This window comes from Tamandua tetradactyla, chromosome 1 (genome assembly GCF_023851605.1).
Source record: "Tamandua tetradactyla isolate mTamTet1 chromosome 1, mTamTet1.pri, whole genome shotgun sequence".
Classification (NCBI taxonomy): Eukaryota; Metazoa; Chordata; class Mammalia; order Pilosa; family Myrmecophagidae; genus Tamandua; species Tamandua tetradactyla.
Genome location: NC_135327.1, coordinates 35,938,474 through 35,964,465, shown reverse-complemented (window position 1 = coordinate 35,964,465; position 25,992 = coordinate 35,938,474). Strand labels below are relative to the sequence as shown.

Here is a 25,992-nt window from a genome sequence, read left to right as displayed (position 1 = left end):
CCTTGCCTTCAGTTCCTCTGAATATATACCTAGTAATGGGATTGCGAGATCATATGGCAATTCTATTCTTAGCTTCCTGAGGAACCACCAAACTGCCTTCCAGGGTGGTGTACCATTTTACATTCCCATCAAAGTGAGCTTCTTTCTCAACATCCTCTCCAACACATATATTTTTGATAATGGCCATTCCAGTGGGGGTCAGATAAAATCTCTTTGTGTTTGCTTGTTTTTTTTTTTACAATGTAGAATAGATTTATAAAATTGGTGGGCAAAGTTAACTATAAAAGGATAACACTATAAAAGGATAACACTATTTGTTTAGAAACAAGCCACCTTCTTGTTTACATTTCCTTATTCTTAATATAAATTGGAAATATACTATTTTAAAATAATACTTTTTAAATAGAAAATATACAAGAGATTCCTGAGCATAACAGAAATACTTTGAAAATATGTGGCCACTTGAATTATAAAATAGCAAATGAAAGGAATAACATATTGTAAAACTTCTATTTGAAGACTTATAAATAGTACAAAATAGTTTGCCTTATCTGAATGCATAATTATGCATTAGTGCAAACAAAAAAAAGTCTCAGATTTAATGGCTACAAATCTTAAAGATTTGCAGAGATGCACAAAACAAATATGAACTGATCTTGGTTAATCTTTTCCAAATGATCTTCCAAAGCTTTCTGATTTAATCCTAACTGCAAGGTGATTCATCTTCCAATAGAAGGCATTTAGCTAAGTGCTGCCTCAATCTGGTATTTTTCTTTGGTAAATTCATCAAAAAAAAATCGTTCTTTTTCAGCTAGGATCCTAATTTTTGTTGTTTATTCAAAATCGTTGTCATGTGGTTTTACTGAAATAGCTTATACTGTTCATAGCTAACTGATTTATTCCTCTTCCAGGCAGATTTACTCCATTTGGCAATAGTTCAGGGCAAGAGCTATGATTTTCAGCATTGTTTTCTGAATATTTGCCTTCTTCTGAGTCATCTAGAGGAAGAAACTGGAGTTGTTTGTAGGATTGGTTCATTGTACTGTAGACATTGGAACAGTATCTAAATCATCCAAAAGTATATCAAATCGAAATGGACTACTTTTGTTTTACTAAATCCTAGGGACGGATTTCTTTAGGCGATCGTTTTGGACTATATCCACAGTAACTGGTGTTAACATAACCTCTCTTTCTGTTGGAGTATTTGATTTATGATTTGAAGGTGGTAAAGCTGATGATCTTTGTGAGGCAGAATTAAATCTCCTTTGCTTCTGTTGTGTACATTGCTCTGGGGGACCAACTTGCATTGACTGAAATTTCTGCTTGCTGAGGAGTCACTATTTTATTTGAGAGGACTACTTCCTCTGTCTGTGTGCCCCAACTTTTAAATACTTTTTCCTCATTAAGCTCTTTTAAAGCTTCCAAGATTGGTGTGCCTCAAGTCTCTCTCTCTCTGCTTTCTTTTCTTTTTTATTTAATCAGTAAACTTGTTGGTGAAACTCCAGGTGAATCTCCCTTTTTGGAGGACAATCGTACCTAAGAATACACCTTTCCTCCAGCTGGTTATTCACTTGACCATCCCGTGTGTCCAAAGGCGGGCCAGTAAAGATACTCTGCTCCTGGTATCAACCACTTTCACCTGCTAACATCTGAAGTTGCTAGTGTGTTGGCATGTGAGGGTCTCATTTAAATTTGAGAATTATGATGAAGACAACATATTTTCATGCTCTACTTGCTTGACCTGAGCTTCAAGTTTTGAAATTGTTCTTTTAAAATCAGAAATCTGAGTTTGTGCATCAAGCACAAACTCTTTATTATTTGCTCTCATTTCCTCAATTTGTTCCTGCAAAATTTTGGAGGCATTGCTGGCTGCACTAAAGCATTCTCTCAAATCATTCACTTCAATTTCCAATAAGTTATTTTCAAGTGTTCTCATGCAACTTTAGCTTCATTCAGAGCACCATCTAACTGGCCACATCTGTCTGCAAGAATTTGATTGGTTCTTTTCCAACATTTAACTGCAGAAATTTCTTTTGCCTCCAGCTTCTGTTTCAAACTATTTCTGATTCACAATAAGCTCGATCATGCTTTTCCTTCAGGTTCTGTCGAATCTTAGACAGTAACACATAATCTTCCAAGGAAGTCAATGAAATGCATTCTGGAACACTGTTGACTGTACCTGGAAGCTGGATTGACTGACTGAGCCTGGAGTTACCTATGACAATATGTCTTCATCTATAGTGTTGACCAAGATAACATTATCAGTAATAATATGTACTGAAGGAAACATAGAACTCATCTTAATTTCAGTTTGGAATGCATGATTTTTCCAGGAGTCTACTGGTGAAGCTTTTGGGTTTGAGGGATATTTAGGAAATCCAAATAACTGAGAAGTTATTGGTTTGGGGTGTTGATCTTGTACTCTGCCACTTTGCCATATTCATTACTGGCCCTAGTAGCTTTACTGTAGGTTTTTTGGGATTTTCAACATATTGTGTCATGTCATCTGCGAAAAAGTGAGAGCTTTACTTCTTCCTTTCCAACTTGGATGTCTTTTATTACTTTTGCTTGTCAAATTGATCTGGTTAGACCTTTTAGCAAAATATTGAATAACAATGGTGACAATGGGCATTCTTGTCATTTTCCTGGTCTTAGAGGGAAAGTTTTCAGTCCTTCCTCATTGAGGATGATATTAGCTGTGGGTTTTTCATATATTCTGTTTGTCATGTTGAGGAAGTTCCTTTCTATTCTAATCCTTTGGTTTTCAACAAGAAAAGATGTTGAATTTTGTCAAATGCCTTTTTGGCATCAATTGAAATGATCATGTAGTTTTCCTGCTTTGATTTGTTAATTAAATTATTTGATTTTCTTATGTTGAACCAGCCTTACATACCTGGAATAAGCCTTACATACTTGGTCTGGAGTATAATTTTTTTAATGTGCTGCTGGATTTGATTTGCAAGTTTTTTTTTTTTGAGGATTTCTGCATCTATATTCATTAGAGATTGGTTTGTAATTTTCTTTTCTTGTAGTATCTTTGTCTGGCTTTGGTATTAGGGTGATATTGGCTCCATAGAATGTATTAGGTAGCTTTCCTTTGACTTCAATTTTTTTGAAGAGTTTGAGCAAGAATGGTACAAATTCTTTCTTGAATGCTTGGTAGAATTCACGTGTGAAGCCATCTGGTCCTGGACTTTCTTTTTGAGAGCTTCTTGATAACTGACACAATCTCTTTACTTGTGATTGGTTTGTTGAGGTTGTCTTTTTCTTCTCAAGTCAATATTGGTTGTTCATTGTCTAGTTTATTTGCATTTGATTGTGCATAGTATTCTCTCATTATCTCCTTTATTACTGAGACATCAGTGATTATGTCTCCTCTTCCATTTCTGATTTTATTTATTGGCCTCATCTCTCTCTCTCTCTCTCTTTTTTGTCAACCTAGCTAAGGGTCCATAGAAACCAACTTCTGGTTTTGTTGATTTTCTCAATTGTTTTCATGTTCTCAATTTCATTTATTTCTGCTCTAGTCTTTATTATTCCTTTCCTTTTATTTGCTGTTCCTTCTCTAATTCTTCTCAGTGAACACTTAGTTCCTCAAGTTTTGCTCTTCCTTTTTTTTTTAAATAAGGAGTTAAGGCAATAAAATTCCCTATTAGCACTGCCTTTGCTGCATCCCATATATTTTGATATGTTGTGTTTTTATTTTCATTTGCCTCAAGATATTTATTGATTTCTCTTGTAATTTCTTCCTTGACCCACTAGTTTAAGTGTGTGCTGTTTAGCCTCTATGTATTTGTGAATTTTCTGGCCCTCTGCCTATTATTGATTTCCAACTTCATTCCATTATGATCTGAGAAAGTGATTTGTGTGATTTTGACCTTTTTAAAATTTATTGAGACTTGCTTTGTGACCCAGCATATTATCCAGCCTTGTTCATTTATCATATTATCCAAATTCTCTGTTTCTGTATTGATCCTCTGTCTGAGTGTTTTATCCATTGATGAGAGTGGGGAATTGACATCTCTAACTACTAAGGTAGATGTGTCTAATTCTCCCTTCAATGTTGTCAATTTTTGCCTCAAGTATTTTGGAGCACTCTGGCTCAGTGCATAAATACTTATGATTGTTATGTCTTCTTGTTGAATTGTTTCTTTTATTAACACATAGTGTCCTTCTATGTCTCTTTTAATTGTTTTATATTTGAAGTCTAATTTATTGGATATTTGTATAGCTGCTCCTGCTCTTTTTTATTGTTGATTGCATAATATCTCTTCCCAACCTTTCACTTTCAACTTATTTTTGTCCTTGGGTCTAAAATGAGTCTTCTGTAGATAGCATATAGATGGATCTTGTTTTTTAATCTATTCTGCCAATCTATATCATTTTGTTGTTGTTGTTGTTGCATGGGTAGGCTCCAAGAATCAAACCTGGGTCTCCAGCTCAGCAGGTGAGAATTCTTGCCACTGAGCCACCATTGCACCACCCCAATCTATGTCTTTAATTGTGGAATTTAATCCATTAACATTTAATGTTATTACTGTAAGGGTAGTACTTTCTTCTACATTTTGTCTTGCATTTTTTTATGTCATATCTATTTTTTTTTCTCTTTTTACCTTTACCGATAGTCTTTATTTCTATGCTTTTCTCCAGACCTCTCTCCAGTGCTTCCTTTAGTATTTCTTGCAAAACTGGTCTCTTAGTTGCAAATTCTCTCAGTGATTGCCTGAAAATATTTTAATGTCCCCTCATTTTTGAAGGACAGTTTTTCTGGATATAGAATTCTTGGTTGGCATTTTTTCTCTTTTAGAATCTTAAATATCATACCACTGCCTTCTCATCTCTATGGTTTCTGCTGAGAAATTCACACATAGTCTTATTGGGCTTCCTTCATATGTGATGGATTACTTTTCTCTTGCTACTTTCAAAATTCTCTCTTTGTCTTGGGGTGTGTCTATTTGGATCTATTCTGTTTGGGATACATTGCTCTTCTTGAATCTTGTAACTTTATGTCTTTCATAAAAGTTGGGAAATTTTCAGTGAGTATTTCCTCCATTACTTATTCTCCTCCTTTTCTCTTCTCTTATCTTCTGGGACACTCACAACATGTATATTCATGTGCTTCATGTTGTCATTTAATTACCTGAGACCCTACTCATATTTTTCCATTCTTTTCCCTATATTTTCTTTTATGTGTCCTATTACAGATGTTCAGTCCTCTAGTTCACTAATCCTTTCTTTTCTTCTTCATATTTATTGTTGTAGGTTTCCATTGTTTTTCATCTCTTCTATTGTGCCTTTTGTTCCCATAAGTTCTGTGATTTGTTTTCTCAAAATTTCAAGTTCTTCTTTTAGTTCACCCAATGTCTCCTTTATACGCTCCTTCAACTCATTGATTTGATTTTTGATGAGATTTTCTAGGTCTGTCCAAACATTCTGAATTTGTTGTTTCAACTCCTGTATCTCATTTGAAGTGTTGCTTTGTTCCTTTGACTTAGCTACATCTTTGATTTTCCTAGTATGTCTCATTATTCTTCACTGGTGTCTAAGCATTTGATTTCTTAATTAATTTATTCTGGGGTTGTTTTCACTCTTTTACCTGGAATTTTCTTGCTGGATGGCTTTGTTCTCTATCTGTTCTTTGACATTCAGTTCAAGTTATTCTAGACCTCTAGCAGGTTCTGTTTAACTGATCAGAATTTTTCTGTTCTTGTTTTTCTGTTTCTCACCCTGCTTATATGGAGCCTTTTTTCTTTTTGAGTGGGGTCTCCTCAGATATTATAGACCCCAGTCAGATTTTAAAGCCCAAACAGACCCATGTCTCAGGAGGAAAGAGTAGCCAGCATCAATTTTCCCTGAGGGTGAGATCCAGCAGGTTGCCAGACTTTTCTATGAAGTTTCTAGACTCCGTGTTTTTCCTATGCTGCCCAGCATGTGGTGCTTGTGTGCCAGCAGCTTCCTACCAGATTAAAGTGATGTGGTGCCTTTAATTTCAGCAGACCCTTCCTGTTAGGGGTGTAGTTGAGACAGAGGTGAAGTAGTATGATGGCTTTAATTGCCTCAGGTTTCCAGTCCCTGGGCCCTGAATTCATTAAAGGAATGATTCTACTTGAGCTGGGTTCCATCCCCTTTTCTTTAGGGAGGATACACTTTTTAGGGGATTAACTGATTTTACCTGACTAGCTACTTTATCTCTCAGACAAGCTTAATTCCACTCTTGCCTGGGGAAGTGCTGGAGCCTGAGAATTCTCCCAGTTCTATCTAAAAAGGAATTAAAAAAAAAAATGCCTTTTCAATACTGGACCCTTGCTCCTTGGATTTGTCAATCAAGAGTTTAAGTTAGTACATACTTCTATGTATCTCCAGGCTCTATATGCCTTCTTTTTTTGGGTCCAGTCTTTTTCCAGTATTTGTGCTATCCAACACAAAGCATCTATTTCTTTTTTCCATCAGCTCCACCCCCTCTCTGCCAGGACAAAACTTCAGTTCCTTTAGTGCTTATTACAAGTTTATCTGTGCTGGGAGCCTGTTTTCAGTAGTCAGAATTTGTTAATTAATTCTGCAATTGGAGCTTGGTTGAGCTAAGCCTTTGTTGCTAGTAAATTCTGTTTCCTTTCCCCTTGGGGAACCAGCCTGCCATGCCCATTGGGGAGGGGCACCAGCCTCCATGGCTGGGAGACTTATAGCTCTATTTGGATTCTCAGCTATTTCATCTGGTTCAGACTGGAGTATACAGTGTCTGGTCACTGACGGTCTCCTAGCAGTTGTTCTGTACCATTTCTGGCTATTTACTAGCTGTTCTGGAGGACAAACTAAATTCCACACCTTATTATGCCACCATCTTGCCCCACTTCTATAAACTTTTTGTAGACTCCTCAAGTGAAAACACCTGGGCATAAATATTTCTTTTTGGAGAGTTTTTAGTTTATGATTTTAAGCTCCATAATAGTTGTACAGCTATGCAAATTATCTATTTCATATCAGAGAGTTGTAGTAGCTTGTGAATTTTGAGGAATTCATTCATTTCATTTACTTCTCAAGTTAATGTGTAGAGCTGATCACAGTATTCCTTGTTATCCTGTTCATGTCTGTGGGGTCTGTAGTTATATCCCCTGCTTCACTCAATATTGGTAATCCGTGTCTTCTTTCTTTTTACTTTTGTGCATCTCACTTGAGAATTTGTGAATTTACTAACTTTTATGAAGAACCAATTTTTGGTCTTATTAATTTTCTCCTTTGCTTTTTTTGTTTGTTTGTCTTCTATTTCATTGACTTCTTGTATCATTATTTCCTTCCTTCCTAGCTTTGGGTTTATTTTAATCTTTGTTTTCTTGGTTTTTGAGATGGAAGCTTAGATTATTGACTGAGAATTTTCTTCTTTCATTATTATGAATTTAGTATTATTAATTTTTCTTGCATCACTGCCTAACTGGCCTAAACATTTTGATATATTGTATTTTTATTTTCATTCAGCTCAAAGTATTTTTAAAAAATCTTTTGGTACTTCCTCTTTGACCTATGGGTTATTTAGAAGTGTATTGTTTAATTTCCAAGTGTTTGGAGAATTTTGCTGTTTTCTGTTACTCGTTTCTAGTTTGATTCCATTGTGGTCAAATAACATACCTTGAAAGATTTCCATTCTTATAAAATTTGGGGTATTTTTAATGGCTCACTATTTGATCTATCTTGGCATATATTTTTGTGAGTTCTTGAAAATTATGTGTATCCTGCTATTGTTGAGTGGAATGGCCTATAAATGTTGATTATATCCTGTTGATTGCTAGTGTTGATTTCTTCTATATCCTTGTTGATTTTCTGTCCAATTGTTCTATCAATTGCTGAAAGAAAGGTGTTGAAGTCAACTTTTGTTGTTTGATATATGTGCATTTATGATTACTATGTTATCTTGGTAGATTGACCCTTTTTATCATTTTGCTCTAAAATCTACCATTTTGATTTTTCAGGGCTTCTATAACAAATAAATCAACTTATTGGCCTAAGCAACAAGACTTCATTGTCTCATAGTTTTGGAAGTTAAAAGTCTAAAACCAAAAGTCAGCTATTCATGATTTTTCTGATTATTCTATAGCATTCTGATGGTGGCTTGTGGACTGGCAATCCCTAGTTCAAGCTCTGCCTCATGTGGCTATCTAATTCCTCTGTCTCCTCATAATGTGTCCAAATTTCCTCTAGTGTTAAGGACTCCAGTTATACTGGATTAAGGCTCACCCTAATTCAGTTCAGCCTCACCTTAACTAATAACATTTTCAAAGAGCCTATTTACAGATGGGTTTGCATCTATAGGACAGAGGGTTAGGACTTGTCTTTATGGAGGATATTACTCAATTCATAACATCTACTTCATGTGATAAGAATGTATCCACTCCTGTTTCCCTATGATAGTTTTTTGCATGACGTTTCAATGAAAGTCATTCTTTTTCAACCCGTTTATTTTCAATGTGCCTATATTTGAAATCAGTTTATTTTAGATACCATATATATGATTAATAGTTTTTTTAAGCCACTCTGGCAATTTATATTTTGTTGGTGTATCTATACCACATATATTTAATATAACTAGTGATATTTAAATCTTCCATTTTGTCTTTTGTTTTCTGTTTGTACTTTTTGTTTTTTTTTTGCTTCTCTGTATTCTTTTTCTTGCTATCCTTTGAATTGCTTTTTATTTTTAATGTTCTTTTTTATCCATATAGCTGTAGTGTTTTGAGTATGTTTCTTTGTGTAGCCTTTTAACTGGTTTCTTTAGGTTTTACATTATATATATACATAGCACATCACAATGTAATATCACTGAGAAAAGTAAAGCGAAGTATTCACATGAACTATGGAAAGCTTATTTCCTATTAGCTTCTTACATTTATACATAAATATCTTAAATATTTGCTTTACAAAATAAATTTAAAACCACATTTTATAATTTTTACATCAAACATCAAAGGGTATTTAAGAAACTCAAGGGGAGAAAGAAAATATATGTTGTCTAGCATATTTTTACTATTTCCATTGTTCCTTATTCCTCCTTGATGTAACAAGTTTCTTTCATTTATTATTCAATTTTATGTTGAGAAAACCTTCCTTAGCCATTCGTTTAAGGTAGGTCTGTTGACTATAAATTCTATCAGTTTTCCTTGCTCTGAGAATATCTTGGTTTCTCCTTAATTCCTGAAGGATATTTTCAATAGCTATAGAATTTTGGGTTTATAGTTCTTTTCTTTCAGCACTAGACAAATATTGTCCAACTTCTTTTTGCCTCCTTTGTTTATGATGAGAAATACATTGCCATCCAATTGTTTGTCCCCTGTAAGTACTATGTAGTTTCTCTCTTGCTGATATAAAGATTTTTTTACTCTGTCTTTAGTTTTCAGAGGTTTTGCTGTGATGTGTTTTGGTGCATATTTCTTTGGGTTTGTGCTCTATTGGGTTTGCACAGCCTTTTAAATCTATTTGTTTATGTCTTTTGTTAAACTTAGACCATTAATTCATTATGTCTTTGAATACTTTTTCATCCCTGCCTTCTTTCACCTCTCCTTCTGGGACTCTAATGACATATAAGATAGATCTTTTGATTATTTTAGTCCCACAGGTCCCTGGGGATATAGTCATTATTTTCAGTCTGTTTTCTCCCTGTTGTTTAGACTGAGTAAGTTATTCTGTTTTATCATCAAGTTCATTGATTTTTTTCCTCCGTCTCTTCTGTTTTGCAGTTACCCCCATCTACTGATATTTTTATTTCAGTTACTGTATATTTTTAGGCTCTGAAATTTATTTTGTTTGATTTTTGTAGTACTATTTCTTTGCTGAGACTTTCTATTTTTCATTTGTTTCAAGAAAGTTTGTAGTTGCTCATTTAAGCATTTTTCTTATGGCTGCTTTAAAATCTTTGTCAGATAAATCTAATAGCTCTGCAATTTTGAAGGTTGCATTTATTGATTGTCTTTTCGTTTAGTGTGAGATATTCCTGGTTCTTGGTGTGGTGCGTGGTTTTCTATTGAAGCCTGGTGTTATGCTATTAGACTCTGTGTCTTATTTAAACCTTCTGCATTAGTTGGGGTCCTCTGACAGCACTCCTACAGGGGAAGGGGTTGCCATATCATTTCTATCTGGTGGCACCAGAAGTACAGGCTCTGCACTTGGCCTCTGCTAACACTGTGGGGATAAGCCTGATGACTGCTTGGGGGAGATGAAAGTCCTGGCTCTCTGCCTGATCTTTCTGACCCTGTCCCTGAGGAGGGAGGTTGGAAAACTTCATTACAGCCCAGAAAAGATGTAAGTCTGGGCTCCTTACTCAGCCTTTGCCTGCATGGAAATGGGAGGACGGGCAGACAGGACTTTTTGTGGTGTTTGGATGTAGTAGAGTAGTGATTGTCTAAGAGTTTTCTGTCTTGTAAGGCTACCCAGTTCCTGTGTCTTTGGTTAGGGAAACAGGCTCTTATTATTTTTTTTTCTTGTCTGCACTCATTGGTGTTTCTGACTTGCCAGGTTCTTTCACTACAAGTCTGGGAAAGATATAGGAAAAAGAAAACCATGAAACTCACTACTATGTCATCACATTTTCTTTACCATTTCCAATTTTACTTTGATTTTTTCAAGCTTTTCATTTACAATATTATTTTTACAATATTTTTATTATGCATATATATATACACACACAAAAAAAAGCAATAAATTTCAACAAATAGATATAGAACAGATTTCAAAGTTTAGTGTGGGTTACAGTTCCACAATTTCAGGGTTTTTCTTTTAGCTGCACCAAGACACTGTAGATTAAAACAAAATATCAATATAATGATTCAGTAGTCATACTCATTGGTTAAGTTTATCTTCTCATTGTAACTACACCTTCTCCTTTGAGATCCTTCTCCAAATCTTTAAGGATAGTTGGGCCATGTGCATCTAACTTTTTCATGTTGAAAAAGTGTGTCAACAGCATAGGATAGGGGGATGGAATGAATAGGTGTTCTTGGAGAGGCTGGTCCCTCAGGGTTTCAGGACTTATCTGCCCTAGGAACCATCTGGAGGTTATAGGTTCCTGGAAAACAAACCTAATGCACGCAACTTTTGTAGAATCTCAGTTCTACAAAAAATAAATGTTGTCTAGCATATTTTTACTATTTACATTGTTTTTTTTTTTTTTTTTTTACAGTATCGAAATCTTTAACAGAGGGGTCTCAGGGTCTGTGCTTTCAACAAGCATTCCAGTAGATTCTTAAGATGAGTCACAACCTCAGAAAAATAAAGATGCAGTAGTTTGGGAAAGAGATTAGTGTGGTTTCAAGTGAAACTGTCTATCCTCTGATAAAGCGTATCTTGACTTGAACTAGGAGTTACAAAGTGTGGGACTGAGAGACCCAGATGTTCTGTTACAGTGTTCTGATAAACTGGTCTTTCACATGTGCTGCTCCCTTGTCCCCACTGGAAGTTACAGTTCGGGCAGAATCTGACTGAGAGAAAACGTGCCCTGACCTGAACCCCTGAAATGGTTTTGTGAGGTCGGAGTGGGGGCAGGGCGGCATCAGAAATGCCCCATTGGATTTTACTCTGTCACTTTGGCTTTTTCAAGCATTAAGGAAATGCAATGCGTTGAACATTCAATCTTAAGGAAGGTGGAAAGTCATACACCCTTGTATTTTTTAGTAAGAATACTTCATTTAAAGACCCTCTCAGACAGAGCTCTGAGTGTTCTTTAGGATTAACAGGAATGATGTTGGTTGGGGGTTGACAAAATTACCATAACAATTAGCAACAGCTAGCTGAAGCTTGCATAAAAGAAACTTCCAGAATAGCCTCTGGACTCCATTTAAACTCTCAGCCACAGACACCTTTTTTTTTTTTGTTACATTTCTTTTTCCCCTTTTGACAAGGAAGATGTTGTTAATTCCATGGTGTCAGGACCAGGTTCATTCCTGGGAGTCATGTTCCCTGTTGAATTCAGGTTTTGGACAAAATAAACCTCTCTGCCTGAATTTCCCCCCTGAATGTCATGCCTCACATAGTGGGGAGAGTAATGATATTCCTTGCATACTTGGGCTTAGAGAGAGAGAGAAGCCACATCTGATCAACAAAAGAAGTTTGCTGTAAGTAACTCTTCGGCATAATTTTAAGTAGGATTAGCTTCTCCACTACAGAAATAAATATCATAAGAGACAGCCTCAAGATCTAGGGCTTGACCTGTTAACTTGGGAGTCTCTAATGTATAAGAGAGCATTAGGGGCTTCTTAGGTGGGAAAATTTAATAGTTCTATTTTTTTCTCCAGGCCCTCAAGAACTTTGTCAGTTCTTTTTAATTATCTGCCCAACAGCCTGGGATGTATCTATGTATTACATTAAGCTAGGATTTTAGGTCCTCATCTCCTTTCTGGGCTCCATGTGCTTAGGTTATTTAAATGAGCTATCTAGACAGGTTGATTTAGATTGGTGTTACAGAGAATTTAGGTTTTGGACAAAATAAACCTCTCTGCCTTTGGTCTCATACAGTAGGTGAAGCTCTAAAACACAAACAATATTATCCTTCGCCCTATATTCTGATTTACCTTAGTCCTAAACAGATCAGCTTCATTCTTCTCTCTAAGTGAAGGCTCATCTATTTTGGGGGGGAGGGGGATGTAGTATGTAGCAATGCTGACGTTCAGAGCTGCAGAACTCCAACTCTGAGTCTTAGGTGTTGCACAGGTACCTAAAGTTCCAAGGTGATACCAGGTTATGCACATACAGCACAGCATCTCAGCATCTAGAAATATACTTACAACTCTGATGTCATTACCTTTTTTTTTTTTACTACCTAGCATTTATTTACCACTTGCGTGAAACCTGGGTTGGCCATCCCCACGAATAAAGGATGTGACAATAGAAAGGAAAGAAAGAAAGAAAGAAAAAAAGAGATGAAGAAGAAATGACAGTACAAGCAGCTCAGGGGGAAAAACACGAAGAAGGTTGCAGACATCTCCGTCTGGCAAAGAAAAGAAGAAAAGCAGGAGAGCCAAAAAAAAAAAAATCAAGTCTGTCAGTTCACACCGCAATTGAGGAGGGGGTGCACCGTTCCTGGAAGTACTGCAATACCAGCTCGATGCGTGGAGTGGACGGAGCAAGCTCCTATTCCATCTCCCTGCTCCAAAAATCCATTTAATATATTGTCCTTGGATAAGAGCAGATACTACACTTGATCTTAGCCAAAAGGCCGAGAAGCAATGATGTCATTACTTTTTAAAATTGTTTACTTTTTTAAGACTCTGCTAAATTATCATTTGGTTACCTTGTTCAAGCAGCAGGTATATTATGATGGGCCATATCTACCATAAGATACGGCAGGTTCCTACAGCTCTGATGCAGGTCCTGCAAGGGTGCCTTGGACATGGCTCAGGCACAGCAGTAGCTAGCTTGAGCCCTTTTTAACTTCTTTACAAAGGCCCCTAGCCACTCTGTCTTCTCTCCACCTATCCAAGTATTGTGTTTGTTTTATATATAATGCCCATGATTTATTTATACTCATTGGACTTATTGGAAACAAAAGTCTTAAAATCAATTTCTGTGTTAGCTTACAATGAGTACGATTCTTGAAAATGTTAACAATTCAATAATCTAGCATTCTTATTTTTCTCTAAGTCAAAACAGATTTTCTTTCCTATTCATTTAAAGTACATACAGTTTTGCTTTCTTGAACTTGCATTCATAATAGTTCTACCGCTTGTCAATTGAATAAAAGAAATTTGTTTTTGAAGGGAATGTAACTTATTTGCAACACTACCAATTCTCTGTTGGATGGCTGATGGTCCTTCATGCTTACTGAATGTGAAGTCACTGACACAAATTTTATGTTATTGGACTGTGACTTTCAGAATGGTCAAGAGATAAATTCTCTCAAGATTCAACCAGACTATTCAGAGCTATAAATTGTACTGACTTTTGTATATTTTATAAAATTTAAACTTGCTGAGAAAATGATTCATCATTTCTCTTTAGAATAAGTGCTGTGTTTCCCTACAGCATGGAGATGGCCTCATATTTCTCCATGCTGTGATGCCCCAATGTGAGAAATAGGAACATGGGGCATTTAGCTGCATTAATAACTAGCTCGGATCTCTTGGAACTTCAACCAAATTTACTTAGCAAAAAGTTTCCATTTGAAAGACTTCCATTAAAGTTAAATCATGAATTTACGGACTCACTTTTCCATAAAATTCACATGAAACAAAAAAAAGAAAACAATCCGAGTCTCAAAATGATCATTTCTGATGATACTGTAAAACCATTCAAGACATTACTTAGTGCAGCACAAAACTGCCCAGCTTTTAGGAAAGTATTTTAGGATAAAACTACAAAGCAACGGATATTCGAGGGTTCAAAGGAACAAGTGTCAGGCTCTAAGAGACAAGGTGGCAATTAAACTGGAATCATAAGTGTTTTATTTTTGCTTAATTTTCCTTTCAAAGATGAGGAAAAAAAATTTTTTTTAAATACAAAGGTCAGAGTGTCCTAACTTTTATTTCTGCAGTGCTTATCTGAAACTTCTTGGTATTTACGAGGATATAGTTATAAAAATCAAAACCTGTTCAGGGTCCAGGCACCCTGGCTTGATTCTGTGTCACCTGGAATCCTACACAGAACCTAAGAAGCCTCTCATCAGATCACTCCTCTCAAAACCGAGTAGTCTCAAAACACAGGACCTAGTGGCTCAGAATAACAGAGAGGTATAGAGACCATTTCTTAGAAGTATGGAGTTAGCAGAATCTTTCTGGTTCATGGGATCATCTCTAAATGCCCTCTGTAAATCCAAGTTCAGACCCCAATATCTTACAATAGTCAATTCAAAGCCCTCTTCAGTCATCTATTGCTGCTAAACAAATTATGCCTAAACATATGGCTTAAAACAACCATTTTGTTACAGTTTATAATTCTGTGGGTCGGGAATTTGGCCAGGGCTCCGTTATGAAATGCCTGGGGCACTCAGCGTGACTCGGCTGGTGGGCTGGCTGATCTGGAGGGCCATCATGCATCAGACACATGTTTGTCCCTTTGGAGCTCATGGCTGGAGGTGCAGCTCAGCTGAGTCCTCATCTCTCTTCAAAGGTCATCTTCGGGAGTCTTGGAATCTCTCAGACAGGATGGTCAAACTCAAGGATTCAAGACTGAGCATACCAAGAGACCACCCAAGTTGTCAGACTACTTGTAACCTCACCACAACTCCCAGAAGATCTCATCTGCTCATGTAAGCATTCAAAAGGCTGAGCAAGCCTCTGAAGCCAGCCCAGAAGCAAGTGGAGGGACATTAGCTACCCCCTGCCCCATCCCGCTCACTGTGGACAGTGTTGGGGAGTCTGTGGCCCACTTTACCATCATGATCTCTTTTTTTCACCAGCACAAGTTGATGATAGTACTGAATTTGTATTAATCATCATTAGTCAACATTCCAGCATGGCACAGCAATAAACCAATCATCTCTTCTTGGTGAAATCTTGAAACTTTCTAATAGTCAATGAGACATAACCAAATAATTCACTGGATAATGTATACCAAGCCAGGCTAGAAGAGACCTCTGCCTTCAAAGGGTTTAGATGCAAAGCAACTAAGGGATGCTGCTGAGAATACTGGCACTGCCGCTGGGGATTTCTGGGGACATTCTACAACTAAATCAACCACAGTTATTGCTCCTAGCTACTGATCATTGACTCCTTTCTTTAAAAATGTTCTGTACTGAGAACAGAAACTAAGAAAACTGGCTCAGTGCTAAGTGCTTTGCTTTCGTCATCTGTCTCTTAAAGTCCTCACAATATCCCTGTTGGGGGTCGATGCTATAGAGATCATTTGCTAAAATGGGTATTTAAAATCCAAGGACTGCTCTTTCATTGAACTGTCTTCTCATGTCTTATTCCTTTTGAGGTTCTCAGTATCCAGCATGGCATGCAGCCCATTGGAGGTTATCCATGAATGTTGGCTGAATTCAAGAATGAATGAAGTTCAAAGGATTTAAAGTAGCCTCAATCCAAAGGAATTGGGAATTCCCACATTTCAGCTCTGATGGATTGTGTGCAGTTGAAGAGATGTGGGACCCCTAATCCTAACTCAGGCTCTAAGTATGACCCTGGGCATGGTGTGTGTTGCTTGAGAGTATGGTGGCTTTGTCTGTGAAATGTCAGGAGCATTTTAGTGTCTGTGTAGTGAGGGCCAAGGGTAAGGCGTTTTTCCAGATAACAGCCCCAATAATTTCTGCTCAGCTAGGGACTCTGGCACCAGAGAACGCAGCCCAGAGTTTTGGCCACTGCACAGCTGTATTTATTTGAACGTTTTATGGAGCCTTTAGAAAATCCAATTTCATTAGTAACAAAACGTTTGGTTTTAGCCGCTTTCTCTCCATTTCTAAAATGTCAATGTTATTCCAAAGTAAACGGGAATAGAATTTGTCTTCCCTGAAATTGAATTCTTGTTCAATAGATAAACTTTATTGATGCCACCGCCTCTGAGGAAGTACAGGGTTTATGAGGCCTGGGCAGTGACGACCAGCCCAGAGACAGAAACAATTGGCAGAGCAAGGCCAGATTTGTTCTCTTTGCAATTAACACTAAGACTAAAAGACAAACTATCGAGAAGTCAAGGTTTCCGCTGAGGCACTCAACAAATTGAAGTGGATGAGTCAATGCATGGGGTGGGGCATAAACTTAGGCCAAGAATAACAGCAGTAAATTAAACAAACAATAAGCACAACTGATGCACAAGTAGGAAGTAGAGTGCATTGAGGTGGGGCCTTCTGAGTTTCCATAATAAAGCAGAAAAAAAAATGAGTGTCCTGGACAGCCCCAAGTTCCTAAGACCTAAATATAATTCCAGGATCATGATCTTGTTCTCCATCACCTTTTGCAAGGTAAAATACCAGGAAATAGAAGATTCCCAGGTGTGTGTGTGTGTGAACATGCCCACAGGATTTCAAATTTGGAGATGGGCAAATAGAATCCTTTTTTCAGCTCCTTCTCTAACTTTTCCTGTTTCGAGTCGCAAGCCCTTCCTCCTTGGTCTCTTCTTCTATAAAATGGGAATGTTATTTCCTTTTTTGTGTACATTCTATGGACTATTAATGTAAGAAAGTCAATATCGTTAATTGCTTAGAAAATTGTTGACTTGCCCCTTGATATGTTAATTCATCATTCTAATTCTTTAGTTTGGTAAGAGCAGAAGTTTCTTACCTGACAGACCATTATTTTGATCCTGAAAGAAGCTGCTTCTTTGAGGAAAGACTGATGATGGATGATTATACTGCTCCCCAAACCCTCCCTACCCCCTAGAAAAGGAGTCAGTTTAGAAGAAATATGGTGCCAAGGGGTCCATCTTTCAATGTCAAGGGCAAGAATTTTACAAGGATTTACAATGAAACAGACATGGCTACCTTGTCAACAGCTGCATTTGGTAAAATACTGTAAACAGTCAATTGTATATTTTTGATTAGGAGACCAAGAATCCACAGATCACCCAAAAGGCTAATTTTGTGACTCCACTTCATGCTTATTTCTTCCAACGAAGAATTCTGAGTTTCTTGATTTTTCCATATAAAATTTCCTATCCTCATATCACCACGCAGCTCACTCCCTCTTGATTAATATTTATATTCAAATGCCAGATGCCAGATTGCCTCTCTCACCAGCCAACCAGAGCTTATCCCTCTTCTGGCCTCCACAGTCACTCTCTAGACCATTACTCTATTATTTTGTCTTCACCAAGCTTTAGTATACCTAAAATTATATATCTATGTATTTATTTGCTTACTCATCAATCTCTTTTGCTTGGATGTAAGCTCCACAGAGAGAAGGATTTTAGATTGTATTCAACGGTTGATGTCCATAACCTATAACAATGCCTGTCAAATTAAAAAAAACAAAAGCAAAAAATAGCTCAATTAATATAAGTTTAATAGATGCTGAAATAACTCAAATTTTTTTTTTTTTTTTTTACATGGGCAGGCACTGGGAATCGAACCCAGGTCCTCGGGCATGGCAGGCAAGCATTCTTACCTGCTGAGCCACCATGGCCTGCCCTCAAATTTTCTTTATTTCTTTTTGAGATGTACTGAGTGGCACTTTTCTCCAGAACAAATGCCCAATTATGTCAACAAAGTGATGTCCATTAAATTTCATTATAAATTTAATTTTTATATTATAAATTTAAATTATTTTAAATTATAAATTTAAATTATATTTAAACCTAGAGCCAAGCAATAAGTTTTTATTATAGACTTTAATATAGAGTATCTAATCAATATCTTTTCTTTGGAAACAATGGTGTTATAATTATTCTATTAACTATGGTTCACTATTTATATTACGGTTTACTCTTTGTTATATCCATTTTACTCTTTGTTAATATACATTTTTTACCTAAGAACTTTAAAGGGCATCCACGGAACCAACAAAGGCAAATATCAAACATTTACTCTCTTTGTGCCTATTCACATGCAAATGCAGGTTAATTTGTCCTAAATTAAACTCTGAAAAAGTCCAGAATTTTTGATGGACAAGTTTACAGACAAATAAGAGTGAGACATCCTATCCATAAAGGAAATATCACTCTGGGAGAGTATATTGAATTAAATATGGCCACTCATTCTTCGACACTCCTTCCACAAAGAGGTGGAGCCTATGTCCCTCTCCTTGGATCTGAATGGATTCTGTGACTGTTTTAGCTCATAGAATATGGCAGAATCGACCCCTCACTTGTTTCTGGGCCTGCAACTTAAGAGACTCCCATCTCTTGGAATCCTGGGCTGTCATGTCAGAAGCCCGATTACCCTTCTAGAGAGACCACATAGAAAGATCTCCTTATGATGTCACGGAGGTGGAAAAAGAACTAGTGGAAACCAACCTCCCTGTCATCTGCACCAAAGCACCAGGCATGCACATGGAAGCCGTCTTGGACCCTCTAGATCAAGCCAACTGCTAGCTAAGCACCATCAAGGAACCTCAGTCAATGCCCAGAATCACCCAGCTGAACCCAACCTGAGCTCCAGACCCACTGATGGTGAGCAAAATAGAGCAATCATTTTTGGTCTCCAAGTTTTGGGATTATTTGTTACAAAATAATATATAATAGGAACACAAGGCTTCCACCATTGCCTTTCTAAGAGCAGTAGTCAGTCCTTTGCCCTGAAATATCCTTACACATCCGTTCCGAGGTCTGAGGCCAAGGGTAACTCTGGGAAACCCTGTAGAAACTATTGCTTACTTCTCTTGCTTGGAGAAAAGCATAGATATATATAAAGAAATAAAGTCACACTCCTAATTCTTAACTTCATTAATTGAAATTATCAAAGAGAAATAGATTTCATTACATGCTCAGCATGTGGGCCACATCCTCTAGAGTCTTGCTTTATTTGAATGCTTACATTTCACTCAGTGTTTTGTTACAAATAACTGAATGAAAGTGAAAAGTAAAATCTAATACATGGGAAATTGTTCTGTCAGGAGTGAGACTGTCAAACTAAATCTTTGATGATTAATGTAAAAATTTAGTATATTGCATGTACCTCTGGAAGAACAATATATTTAATCACCATCAGAAGGTAGAGGCAGCAATCTTTACAGTAGAGATACAGTTTTTTAAAATGGAAATATGCCTCTGTAATGTTTTCTTTTCTAAATTTTTAAAAGTATTTCTTCCTTTTCATTTTAACAACATATTTGTTGAATATATATTTTTTATCCTGGCATCTTTATTGTTAGAAATGTTGGAGATTATTGAATGGTATAGAAGAAAATGGAGTTCATTTATGAATCTACAATCTAGCAATAATGATGATTAACATTTTTTTCTTCCTGTATTATTTCTTCATTTATTCATATGTGTCTTCCCTTCTTTTGTAAAAGTGGATGGAAGTATGTGTTGCTTCGTGCATGTACAAGTACATGTACATACGTACATGTCACTGGCTTTTGCTGTGTCTTTCCTCCATTGACAAAATACATACTCTATTACATGCCAGCTAGTTCAAGGTGGGGTTTCAGCCATAGGGGTCGTTTGTCTTGAGATGACAGCTATTGTCAGTACTTACATGGGACTGACCTGCTGGCATGAGCCAAGCTGTCAGTGACCATTTGTGTACTCAACAGCATCTACTCTCAGAGGTAAAATCCAGCTCCTTCTATTCAAGGACTTGTGAGTCAGTGGAAAACATGAAGTACAATATGATGATTCCCTCCTTATATCATCAAACACTAAAAGAAAATTATCCCAAGCATCCATGGGCTGGAGGATGGGTTATCCACCATTTGCAGCATCATCAGAATTAGGATGTCTTGACTAAATTATATGAACAAAAAATAGCTAAAAGAAATAATTATCACCAGTCTTGTTTCATAAAAGATTTCTGGTGGAAAAACAAATGCTCATTGATAGAAAAATAAGGCAAACCATGATATTAGGAGGCAAAACAAATACCCAAAACTCCTTTGCACTTGCTGCAGATAAGCCATGCATTGGACTCGGCTTTCCATCAAGCAGGGTGATGAGAGGACATGATGCTATATGCAATTACCAGCTCTTACATGGTATGAACAAGTCAGCTTTTCCAGAAAAATGCAATTTTTCCTGACAACTCATTCCATATTCAGCCTTCACCAAAAATAATCAACCTATGTCAAGATTTGGATTTGGACTGTCTTTCTATTTTTACTACCAAAAATTGCCTAAAAATTGAAATGTAAATTCACATTTGAAGTTTCCATGTTTAAAAATTTTAACTGCCACTTCAAGGATTCATTTTGCACATAAGCTAAGTGAATTGTGCACTAAGCTCTTTGGATCTTAAATGTGTTCACTGGCAAAGGTGAATGGCTTTGGTTTTAGATTCATATGGGCCAGTCTTGAAATCCCATCCACTAATAACCTGCTGGAGGTGTGTCTTATCCTCTTTTGTCTATTTTCTCAAGCTCCTTTCTCCATATGAAGTCAGTCCTAGGGCTGTAGGTACAGAAAAGGTGCAGAGAGGCCCCCAAGGAGACCTGCATAGAAAGCACAGCCTCATGAGCCAGCAGCAGGATCTCCCTTGCAGAGTCCTTCCTGCTCTCTTCACCTTCAGCTTTCCAGTATCTATCCCTGAGGTAAGTCATCTTCTCTCTTTCTTCTCCTAGGCTCTGGAGGAATTGCTTTTGCTGGCAAAGCTTCATCATTGCCTTGAATCTGTACAAGTTGCCCCTTGTGTCCACACCATGGAACTCCACCAAGAGGATTAGACCAAGAGGAGAGGTTGGTGGCATCACACACTTAGTGAATTTTCCCAGACAGACATCTGGAAGCGGAGGTGTATTGGAATCGGAGCTCTCAGGCTCCAATCTAAGGCAGCTCCTCTCTCCTGCTGTGTCTCCTGTCTGGGTTAGACATAATGGGTGCCCACCCAGATCCCCACGGACTCCTTTACAGATCTGTGTGTCCATCTCCCATCTTGGCTGTGCTTTGTGCTAATGGCTAAGGCTTGTGCCATTCTCTAGAGGACTGGTGTTCCTTGGGCTGGGAGTTCAAGCCCTGATGCATAATTTATGCCCCAGAGCTCCCTGCCAGGTCAGACCAAGGCTGGAACTTGACTTGAAATTGCACCCTTTCCCTGCCTTGCTGTCCTTGTTTCTCCTAGGGAGATGTTCTTGCTGAATCACACTCACAGCCGGGTCCCAGGTTCAGGCCTACTTCTGGAAAAGCTTCACTTTTGGCACTCTCTAAGGACCTAGAATAGTAGAACTGTACCAAGACCACCAGTTCACCCCCTCAGGGCCCATTTATAAGTTTTTCCTAAAACCACACTGGGGTGCAAACTGTGGTTTGGTCAAAAAAACGCAGCTACTGCCTTTATGAGGTAAATTTAACTATATTTAAATTTAATTTAATTTAACTATACATAAGTATAAATAAAAGTGTAAGTATAGATGTTAGTTGATATAAATGTAATATAAGTAAACATGTATACGTAAATGTGAGTATAAATGAAATGTAACTATGAATAAATATAAATAGCTGTGTCATGCCATGTCTCCTCACTACTTTTGAGGATGAGGAAAATGTCCCATTTCTTTGGTTCTTTTTTTAGTACTACAAATGTAATGAGCAATTGAAATGAAACCTGAATGTAGATGTGAATAAGTAGATGTATGCATGATTGACTCAATTTGGCCTCCATAAAAAATAAACTCCAATCAAAGACTGAGTTCACTGAAACATCTCTTCCCACTCTCAGGAGGCTTCTAAGCCCACACTTCCTCTTTCCCTACTGGCTCCAGGCCTCTGTAGACAGAGCCTACCCTGCCAGGTTGGCACGGCGAGCAGATGACAATGGTTTGTGCTCTCATCTTTCTCTAGACCCTTTTCCAAGTGCTCCCAGGGCACTTGGAGGCTGCTGCAGCAGCAGACACCTTGCTGTCTGGATTCAGATGATATTTCACCTGTCTGGAGCCCTGGCAGGAAACTGGAAGGGGGGAGCGAGGAAAAGAACAGAGGAGCGAGGTCTGGGTGTGGAGTCCAGCCTGAGCTTAAGTGTAACCCTGTGGGAAAGGTACACTCTTCCTCCTCAAGGCAGCCCTTTTGGATTATCTCCTCTGGGTTCTTATTACCCACCACCCACCTCCCCCTTTCATGCCCCCTGCCCTAGACCAGCATATGTACTGACTCTGTGGTTTCCCTACATCCTGTCTGCGATTTTGAAACTATTCTCTTTTACTGACCCCTCCTCAAGGAATCCTAATTCGTGTATGATGTCACATCCATTTGTGCTGAGTTCTTGGTACATTGCATTTAGATTTCTCATGATAACTTGATTACTATTTAATTAATTCTTTTATTGCTCTGTTCACTTGTTCTTAACATTTAACGGGAGTCCATGATGAACTTTCCAAGGGTGCAGCATTCCACATTCTTTCTCTGCTTCCCCCAGTCTCCCAGGCACCTGATGGTTCATGAAGCCCTGGTTTTCTACCATCTGGCACCATGGAGGGTGCTGAGGACTCTATATCAAGCTTTAGTTTTCTCATTGTTTGACACTGCCACAAACAATAGACTTATCTATTAAACTCTGAGGGGAGGTGGGGGTAAGTACAGGATTTAGGTGTTCCTCAACAGATATTTGCATGTGTTGATTTTTAATTCAAAGGAGAAAATAAAATCATTTGCATTTGTTAAGTAAATGGCCACCTGCATTGGGCATTGCTTCAAGGGACCCCTTTCTGAGAAAGGCTTTTCCAGAAGACAAAATCAATTGACCTACAGGGGTTTTATGAGAAAACGGAATACACCCTACAAAATTGCAGATAAGCAACATCCGGTGGGAGACCAGTTTTGGTCCAGTAGAGATAGTTTATCAAGATGGATGAGCATTTCGTGCTAATGGATATATATCTGCTCCCCACTTTGTAAGGTCCTCTGATGTAAAATGGAAACTTGATGGTAGCCAGTCAAAACATTTCCTCACTTGCTTCCAAGCCCATCCTCTCAGATTTCCCTTTCCACCCCATCTGAAGAGCTCCCTTTTACTTCCTGATTATAATGCTGCCCAATCATGAATCACTCAATAAAGCTGTGAGATGCTAAAAGTAATGTTGCTTAAAAGTTTTTCTTCTAACACACCTCAAGCATCAAATAAGGCAAAAGCTGGAGACATTTAGGGCAAAGTGTCCTTCTGGTTCAAATTGCCCCAAGAAAGACCTCCCCTCCCCCATTACTGCTATTAGTTAACACTGATTGACTATATCATGCTCAGCTCTGTTCTAAGTATTTTACTGACATTAAATAACCCAATCTTTCCCCAAAATTTACCAAGTAGCTTACAGTTATTATTCCAACTTTACAGATGGGGAAAGTGAGGCAAATCTCTGCAGTTTGCCTGTGATATACAGGACGAATGTGTTGGCCCAGAGATGAAGGCATTGTTTAATACAGTTGGAGAATACACCGAGATTCACTCAGCAAATCCACCAAATGCATGAAGTGCTTATGACTTATCTAGGACCCAAAGATGGATTCCAAACCATAGGTGCATCATCACTCAGGGAACATATATTCTTATTAGAAAGAAATGATGAATATGTGTATTTTAGAGAAAACCACATACATAAAATTCAATGGTGTAAATATATGATTATTTGGTTATAAAAGGAGAATTTTTCTGTGAGGTGGAATTAGACAACAGCAACTCTTGAAAACAAGAACTTTCTTGAACAGAATAAAATTTCCTCCACACCCAGTTACCTCTGTGAAATATCCCAATAGTTGATTTTGTTTTGGAAAAAAAACCCTGACATTTCAAACCACGAATCTCAAAATATTACTCAGAAAACAATGAGAATTTGGCACCCTAAGCAAATCCCAAGATTGTATTTTTAGGTTTGTTAAAAGACCCCTTGGTTTAGAACCTCTTTGGAAAAATCACTGTAGATGATTGAAGTGATTGAGCCAATTGTGTTTCTACCCAAAACGAAATAAAAGGCCACTTCCCCAATACCTTCTCCACTCCAGTCATTATTCAAGCCAGCACATCTCTTTCCTAGTTTTCACGGCCAATAGAGTGAATAAAGTATGCCTTCATGGTCCTTGAAGTCGTGCATTCTGCAGGACCTAGTAGAGGAAGCCACGGAAATAGAAACAAATAGGACTGGTGCTGCCGCCTGAGTATCTCAAAGGCAAGGGCAGGTGCCACCACAGAAGGAGTTACTTTGTTATCTTAGAAACTAGTCAAAGGCACTCTAGTAGTGCTGTTGGCAAATGTTCCCTTCCACAATTCCATATTTAAGAATATTACTTTGAAAGTCATAAATTACCAGTTATTATTTGATAATCTCTGCTTGGCGCTTGCTGCATAATGACTTCCTCAGTAGGATGCTGAGCTGCTAATTTACAACCTCCTTCTGAAAAAAGCTTTTCAGGAAATTTGTAACAAACCCATTAAATTAAAATGAATTTGTGTTATATTGAGAAGTAACTGAACCATATGGGGACAATTCAAATGACATTCTTTTTATTTTGTTTCTTCAACTCAAAGAACATTCGATGTACTTATCTTCAGTGAGAGAGGCATGCGTATGAATTTTAAGACTAGCGTCCTTGTCACCGGCACAGAGGGAATGCAAACTTTTCATGAGATGTGTTTAAAAGAATTCTACATGAATATTTATCTGTTCAACCACATGCCAAACTTTGTACATCGTCCAAGCTGTAACTTCTTCAAAAGTGTAAGGTTCATTTATGATTTGGGGTTATCATTCTGACTACATATTTAGAATGACTTGGGTAACTTTTAAAAACGCAGATGCCCGGATCACACTCCAGACCAATTAATCTACATTCATGACTTTACTTAGCCAGTAGTTTCTTGTCTTCACACTGTCCTTTTTAGATTATGTTCCCAAGGTTACCAATGCTAGGCACAGGTCCCTCTTTTTCTCTCCTCTGTAAAAGATAGATCATGTTAGAATGATATGTTCTTTGAAAGTTTGATTTGACTTTTTTGTAAAACTGTCTGGTTTTTTTTTTTTCAAAAAATAGTATTAAAGTGTAAGATTTTAATTTTGTTTGGTTGTAATGAATTTAAAAATCACATCTTAATTTCTTTAACTCATGAATTACTTCGAAGTATGTTGTTTAATTACCAAGTTTAGGGCAGTTCATTTCCCTTTCTGTAATTGATTTCTAACTTAATTGCATTGTGATCAGAGAGAATGACTCTGTTTGAAAATTGCTGAGCATACTTTATGCTCGAATCTTTGTTTCTGTATTTGCTCGTTTGTTTCTTTAATGTGATCAGTGTGTACTTAGACAACACACAACACACATTCTCTGTCCATCAAATCAAGCATGTTAATTGTGTGATTCAAACCTTCTAAATCCTTACTAATTGTCTAGCTGGCCTCACTCGTATATCCACCTGATTGTGTAACCACCACAACTGGCTAATACTAGAACATTTTCAACACTCCAGAAAGAAACCCCATGCCCACTAGCAGTTGCTCTCATTTCCTGCTCTGC

At 37.5% G+C, this 25,992-nt stretch overlaps 2 pseudogenes; both read right to left on the bottom strand.

Annotated features, from left to right (window-relative positions):
* Positions 1–614: 614 nt before the first annotated feature.
* LOC143680516 (M-phase phosphoprotein 9 pseudogene) lies at positions 615–20,087 on the bottom strand (annotated as a pseudogene).
* On the bottom strand, positions 13,041–13,204 carry LOC143653899 (U2 spliceosomal RNA; annotated as a pseudogene).
* Positions 20,088–25,992: the final 5,905 nt, after the last annotated feature.